Genomic DNA, 7,960 nt, shown 5'->3' with positions numbered 1-7,960 from the left:
TATTATATAAAATGTAATTTCCTTATATATAAAGCATTCCATTTTATATTAAAGTATTAACATAAATAGCAAAATTATTAACAGCTTTTTACTATATTTTCATAATAACAATAAAGCTTTTTGGAAAATGTCAAAATTGAATTAAAGTTAAGTGAATAACCAGTTGAGATAGCCCTTGGAAAATAAGAAAACCTAGTCATAAGTTCAGGCATTGTTCTTAATCGGGCATCAACTATTCTGAGGGCTAGTATCATAATAGAATAAGACAGCACACATTGCCAAAACTTTTCAGAAGATTAATCTGAAATCCTAACACATTATATCTTTCAACTTGCATCCAAGGTTATAAAAACAAAATAAAATTTAAGAATTTAAATTAAATGTATATATAAATCACTTCATATAACATTTTTATTTTCATTTGCTTAATGTTAAGCTCTTCTAAGTCTTTAACAACAAATCCAAAAGGATACTATCTCCAAAGCATCTGAAGTAGTTTTTCTTGAATTTGCAACCCCCAAAGTCCTCTATTAAGCCCTAAGTAGGCAAAGTGTTGTCTGATGATCAGTGATTGGTTTTCAAATAAATTAATCAAGGTATACATAGTCACAAACACATATTATTCCATACAGTCCATATTGAAAGATTCAAACTAACCTGGTACTTCTTGAGCATTCTGCATCCTGTCCATTCTAACAGGTCAAAATCACTCCTGTCATGAACGTAAGTTATAATGATGGTCTTTAAGGAAAGCTTTGTGTGTGACTGAGAGTGATCCATCACTAGGGGTCACAAGTTAATTTCTAAAAGAAATGAAAAAGCACAGTATGATGGTAAGGTGAGTGAAAGAAATCTTGCTCTATGATTCATTTTAACTCCTCAAATCACTCCCCTTCTTGCTAGCAATCTCAGAAGTGCGAAATGACTTGTCTAGTGTGCCTGCCCCAGAAAAAGAGTAATTCTCCATTATTCTAAAGAACTCATTCACAAAAGTCAAGAAATACTAAAATAATTATAGTTTTACTTTTAAACTCGTGCTACTGGTGTAGCTCACTAGCAAGTCAATGGCTGTAGCTTCCTCCAAAGCCAGAGGGCCATCCTAACTACCAAAGTATTTGCAGTTACTGACTGTTCTGAGTTCCTTTGTCTTCATAGATGGGAGTTGAATTTTCTTCTGCAAATGCCTGTGATCATGTGAAGTTGCTGCTTCTAATTCAACATTTTTTTTAGGTTTTTCTCAATTCAATTCCAAGAGAAAGAAATTGTGACTAGAATTTACATATGGTTGTCTAAAGGGAAAGAACATTCAGTGTTGTGATGTATATACAAATATAAAATTCTATCTTATGGTAAGATACGCTCACCACTTGGGTTATCTTGCTCATTCCCATAATAGAACTGCTGTATTTGATAGATGAGAATTGTGTCCTAAAATTTCACTACAGTAACAACAACAAAAAAATCCTACTTTAAATAATGTAGTCTACCAAACTTTTAAAGGGTCTTAGGACACAACGAACTGTCAATTTTCATAAAGGGTCCACTTATTAATCTAGCAATTAGTTTTTAGATATTGTTAAATGAAAAAAAAAATCTTGGTTCTTATTTGGGCAAAGGTACCTTAAAGTTAGATTGAAACTTTTTGAGTTGACGACACGCGTTAAGTTGAACTGTAATTCAGTTAGACAAGTGATCAATTTAGAAGATGTATAACACAAAGTTCATCTTACTTTTATGATTTTTTGCATAACTTTAAAGGACTAGGTTTCTTGGAGATTTTCCTTATTTTTTAATTAAGAAGATTTAATAATTAACTAATTTCCTATCAATTCTATGCTAAGAATTAAGCTTGATCATTAATATTATATTTGTCAACCTTAATAAGATAGTTAAGATTTTTGTTAGTGTTAATCAATTCTGATTAGGAAAAAATTACTTTTATCTCACTGTTCATTCAAAGTAAAGTATAAAAGTGTTCTCCTATATTTGTGATCCGTATTCTATGAATGTATTCTTGCATTTGTTCTGAATTATATATAAGGCATGGAGATATAAATTATTTGATCGAAATTTATATATCAATAAAGACTGGGTGGTTTTTGTTAGTCTTCAGCTTGCTCTTCAATTTTGTTCTGACCCTTATAAAGTGTATAGTTCCTATGCACTTAATGACTGTCAATTGTTAAACCTTCACATATCCCTAACTTTCCAATTCCAAACTAACATATAATTTACTCCATACAAATCTAGTAAAGTGTAAAATTTCCAGGAGACGCCCTGACGTTTAGGAAACAAAGATGAATTGAGATGTCAGTTCTAAGTGTTTGGCCCAACTTTCTAGTTAAGTGACTCACCTCTCATCACAAAGAATATGTCAGTGTTTTGAATTTATGCTTTCTATGCCATAGGTCTTTGAAACTATTTGAAAACAGTCAAATCACATGCACTAAACTTAATGCAAAGTGTTTATTGTAGATAATGTGTTATGCCAGTTATGTTCATTAAACTTTATTGTTGGTGCTGGAGTGGTTAAGAGCACTGACTGCTCTTGCAGAGGACCCAGGTTTGATTCTCGGCAGCTACATGGCAGCTAACAACCATCCCTAACTCCAGTTCCAGAGAATCCAATGCCCTCTTCTAACTTCTGTGGACATTGCACAACACGAGAGCACTTACACACAAGCAGGTAATACACTCGTATATATAAAATGAAAGCGTAATAAATAAAACATTTTTAAATCTTCTTTTTGTAATATGTGCTTTCTAAACCAGACATATTGCCATCAGTCACACCACTCACAAAACTGTTTCTTTCTTACATACACATCCATACTTAAATATACAAACACAGGGTACAACCACAGTTTATAAGCATTATTAAATTTTGTTTCCATTATTAAGGATAATCCTCTGGTTTCTCTTCAGACCAAACAAATCTTTCACCTTTTACTAATATTCAGGACTAAATACTTGAATATAATAACTATTTTCTATTTACTTGATAAAATACATAATGCAAGAAGACTATAAAACAAAGCAAAGAACATAGTAAATGCAAAACAAAAAATGGTATATGTAAATATCTCAACATTTATATGAAAAACACAAGTGGTTTTAAATGTCCTAGTAACAGTTTAAACAAATAACCTGCTGTACAATTCATCTATTACCCACATGGCTGTCATCTATCTGGGGCTTTATTAGACTCCAGTACTTAAAGATGCTGAAGTAGGACTTACTTCTTCATGAAGTTCTCTATTCACAAAGCTACTTATTTTTTTTTGTGATCAGAGAGTGAAGTATTAACACTCAAGAAGAGTCTGACATAATAAGATCACAAGTCAAAGAATTTTCTTTGTCTTTTCCAATGTTGAGGAAAAAACACACTTCATTCATATAGAAGTCATTGCCCGTGTCCATAGGGACTTCCTGAGTGCTGTAGAATTTCCTTAAGGAAGTGTTTATGTCTCTGTCCTTAAAGCTTTTTTAGACTCAGTAGATCGTTTTTAAACACAGGAACACATCTTGACCAGTACCGCGTTTAAGATTTTTACAAATAACTAACTGAAGAAAGTATACAAAGCAAAGAACACAGCTCTGAAGATCTGCCAGACTCGGTGATTTGCTAAGATGCCCTCTCACTTGCCCTCAGCTTCAAGCAAAAGCAAAACCTGACTACTCAGGCAGAGAAGTAATAAATAGAAATGAAACTTGGCCTGTGGTTTCATTTTTGAAGCAAAAACACAAATTCACAGGGCATGAGGAAGATGGAAAGGGTTACTTTATTTGTAATGGAAAAGGTGTTCATGAAATGCAGACCTGATTTGTACTTTAGTAAAAACAGATTAAAATCAGAGAAATTGGTAGAGTATTGAAAAAGGATCACTGAGGAACTGCATGATGTTCTCAGTCACCAGGATTTAATATCATAGTCATTTTTTTCCTCTAAAACAAAAATGCTGTCCATAATCTTATGAAAATTTTCATAGCAATAATTAAAGATGACCAAAGTAAAGTCACAAAGCACAGTTTTACCTACAAAATTGTCAAACATTTATACATTACCTACTGTTTTTGACCAGGACTGCAGCTGTACAGTATGAGGGAAGATTACTGAGTCTTATCTCATTAAACTTTCTAAATGCAATTTAGAAATCTATACCAAAAACAAATCTACAAATCTCAGTATTTGACCTTGAGAAATAAATATGGGTATGTACAAAGATATTTGTATATGTGTTTTTATTGCATCATTGTTTAAGTAGGAAAAACAAAATAACCCACATATCCATAATTTACTGAATAATCTCTATGTATGCCCTTACAATTGAATACTGTGAAATCACTAAAAATATTCTGAGGCCTCTATCACCTTAAACAATACTCAATTGCTTAACAGCAATAGTTTGGGAAGTGCTACATATTTAAATTTTTAAATGATGGTAGCTTATGCAGAATTTGTCAGGCTTTTATTTCACCTCAACTTCCTCAGCACATTAGCTGACAAGTCTTACGGTTCCATGGCTATCCACCAGCAAGGGAGAGAGAGCTCTCCTAATCCTGGGGCAGGACTGAGGTCTAAAGAAATGCTTCTTCATATTTGAAAACCCCATGTCTTTCTCTGACCCAAATAAAACAATTAGAACTAAAACACTATTTATTCAAATTAAAAAGAATTCTTACAAATGTTAAATATTAAAAGCTCATATTTCTATTTATTGATTTCTTTTACATCTGACATATTGTAACTGTAAAAGACAAAGTATCCATTTTATCCAACATTGCTTAGTGACAATCTTATCCCTCTTAAATTTCTTGAACATTCTATCTCTCCTATGACGGAAAAAATATAGATGAAATGGTAACTTTTCTCTGACTCACTTCAAATCTTTTTCCATATAACAGATGTATTGTTTAAATGGAAGACTTTTCTAGATATGAATTCATTATGACTGTGCTACACAATAAGAGTGATGTGGTAGTGCTTCCAGCTATGACCAGGGTATTGTACATCTTTCCGCTAATTTCAGGCTTGGATTCCAAGTTATATATGACTTAGGTAACAGACAGGGAGTGGTATTATAGAGATAAACTTCATAAAGCCTATAGACACCATAGTGGAAATAATGCCTTGCTTACATTTCCTAAAAGGAAAGAAAATTATGAATTATATTTGATTTTTTGCTGAGAACAATGAGTATATTTATTTAGCTTTAATGTTTTTGCAGAAAATATATGTGAAAAGACAAAGTAGCCCCATGGATCTATGTCTTTCCTTAGGAGCTTCTATAAGGTTTTAGCTGGTTGATTAATACAGATGGATATAGATGTACAGTTAATTCATACACTATATAGAGAGGAGGGAAACACTTAAGACTCTCCTGAGCCATAGTCATGTTCTGAAGACAGAAGATGCTAGCCAAAAACAAGAATTTCTCTCTTCAGTTTTTCTGGGCTTTGATGTTTTAGACAACCAAGGGCAGAATAGTCTACAAATATAGATCTGTAAATTTTTGAAATATTCCATCAAGCAGAGAAAAATTCTGAATATTACAAATAATTTATGTCTCTAAGTAGAAAAAATATGAATTCTTCCTTCTTTCCTATAATTCTGGTGCTTGACCACACTGCCTCTGGAATCATCAACTCTGATCTGAGTTGGGTAGAAACAGGAGGACAAAGAAATGTCTGGGAGGTGGGGAGCAACATCATTGTTGCAGATTGTCTATTTTGATTCCTACTCTGTGAAGCGGAATGCTAGAAATACCACTGGCCAAAGTTAAAATGAAGAATTCTAACAAATGTTAAATGTGAAAAGTTCACATTTCTACTTCTTTACTGATGTTTAGTCAAGCAAACCCTAAAAGTCTGGGTAACCATAAATGCTAGTGCAAGCAGGCAAAATCCCAGAGAAAGCCGGGTGTAGTGGCACACACCATTAAGCCCAGCACTAGGAAAGCAGAGGCAAGAGGATCTCTGTGAGATTGAGACCAGCCTGGGATGGTCTACATAACAAATTCCAAGCGACTCAGCTACACTGAGACCCTGTCTCAAAAAACAAACAAATAAACAAACAAAAGAGAGACTCTTAGAGAAAAATCCATGTCTCTGAGCTGGTGAGGAAGGGGTTGGATGTGACTCCTCCCCCTTTCCTATCCTCCCACCTTGCACAACACTGCTGAAAGCAGCCACTGAAAGTGGATCACTTCAACCACTGGCCCATCTTCAGACAATTTTTTCTGTTTAATTCTAATTTTTCTTGTAACTATTTCTGGTTTTTTTTGTCTGTCTGTCTTCTTTCCGTTAGGGTCAAAACATTAGTGGTTTTTAAGATGTCAAATGGATATTTTTCTGTCCCTCATTCTATATGCAAAACACAGAAAATGAGAAACAAGAAATGGCTCATGTTCTTAGGAACAACATATTTTAAAACTTCAGTGTCAGAATCAAGTTAAATTCAGACTTAAATTCAGTTATATTTAATGTGCCAAATTTCAATTGGAAATTGGATTCTCTGCAATTTAAATTTTGCAGCAACTATTGATCCTAAAACAGGCAGATCACAGTGTATAAGATAGAATTAAAGCACATTTATATAAATTGTTACGGATTATAGCACAAACATTGTTCTCAAAGGAATTGTTAGGATGCACTCATTTTTCAATTGAGAGAACTAATAAATGAAGAAATACTCAGAAAGCAAAATTGCCTGTGTGCTCTTTTTCTTAAAAATAATTCAGATAGTACTATAGATATACTGACAGGTTGTTAGAAAGTGATATATGGCAGTCTAGTTGGTAATAGCCACAGTCTTGAGTGCTCAGAATACCCCACCAAGCTGTGTCCCCACACATTCCCCATTTACTCTTGTATCATTCAACATCAAGTAGCTAGAAAGCTAACACCTTACATATAAGAGACCTTTGGAATCCAGGCTCCTGTGCTGAGAACTGTGCCCACTGGGTCTGGATGGTGTAGTATGGATCCCACATGCAGTCAATGATGGAAATTCAAGTTTCCATCTTTTGGACACTGTTGCTTGACCTAGCATCCATTCTCACACGTTTTACCAATAGTTAAGGACTCCCTGATTCTCGCTCTCAGGCCTACACTTTTCAATGTTGTTCGTGTGCTTTGGCAAAAGATTAATCTTTTCTAATCCCCATAATAAAGATTCAGTAGATTTCAGGTTCTCTGTGCTTCCATACCATAGTCACAGTCACCATAGGGAGAGCATGTGAGATGCCAGGACATCTAACCCTAACCCTAACGTTCTCACTGCACCACTCTGAAATTTGTAGCCAATTCATTGACAACAAATAAGACAGTCTTAAAGTTTAAATGGCTCACTGAAAAAAAATTAAGCAACTCAAAACAAAATATAAAATCCCTGCTGGCATGGCTAAGGCTATGATGAACCAGTCCTGAGGTCCTCCCTACTCCTAGGAATTCCAAGCATCTAACACTTCAAAATACTAGATTTTTGTGTTATCTTATTTTTACTTGCAACTTGAAGGGTCAGCCTTAGGTTAGTTATACTACAGAGTAAAAGTTCCTAAAATATGTTCTGAACAGCACAAATTAGAAGAGAAGCTAATAGTTATAGTCCTCGAGAAGCATTATTGAATAAAGTTAAACAGAGAGATTAGGATCATCGAACAGAGGATTTATGGTGTGTTCAAAATATAAATTTCATTGTTTATTATTAGTCAGTCCTTTAAGATTTTATCCAGTAGCATAATTTTCCTTAGAAGATCTACTAACTTTTCTGTAGGTTTTCTGGGAAGAACTTTGAACCAGAAAACACAATGTCAGTTCTGAAATGACAGACCAGCTTATGCTCTTTCCCTCCCCTCAGCACTCACCAACTCACCAGCTACTCAAGGAAAAGTGGTATACTATTACAGTGTTGTTTTTAGTAAATTGAAATAGACAGTGCTCATCTATACTTAAATTTAAA

The sequence above is a fragment of the Nannospalax galili genome, unplaced genomic scaffold (genome assembly GCF_000622305.1).
Source record: "Nannospalax galili isolate Female #2095 unplaced genomic scaffold, S.galili_v1.0 scaffold177, whole genome shotgun sequence".
NCBI classification, from domain to species: Eukaryota; Metazoa; Chordata; class Mammalia; order Rodentia; family Spalacidae; genus Nannospalax; species Nannospalax galili.
This window is presented reverse-complemented; position numbering follows the sequence as displayed.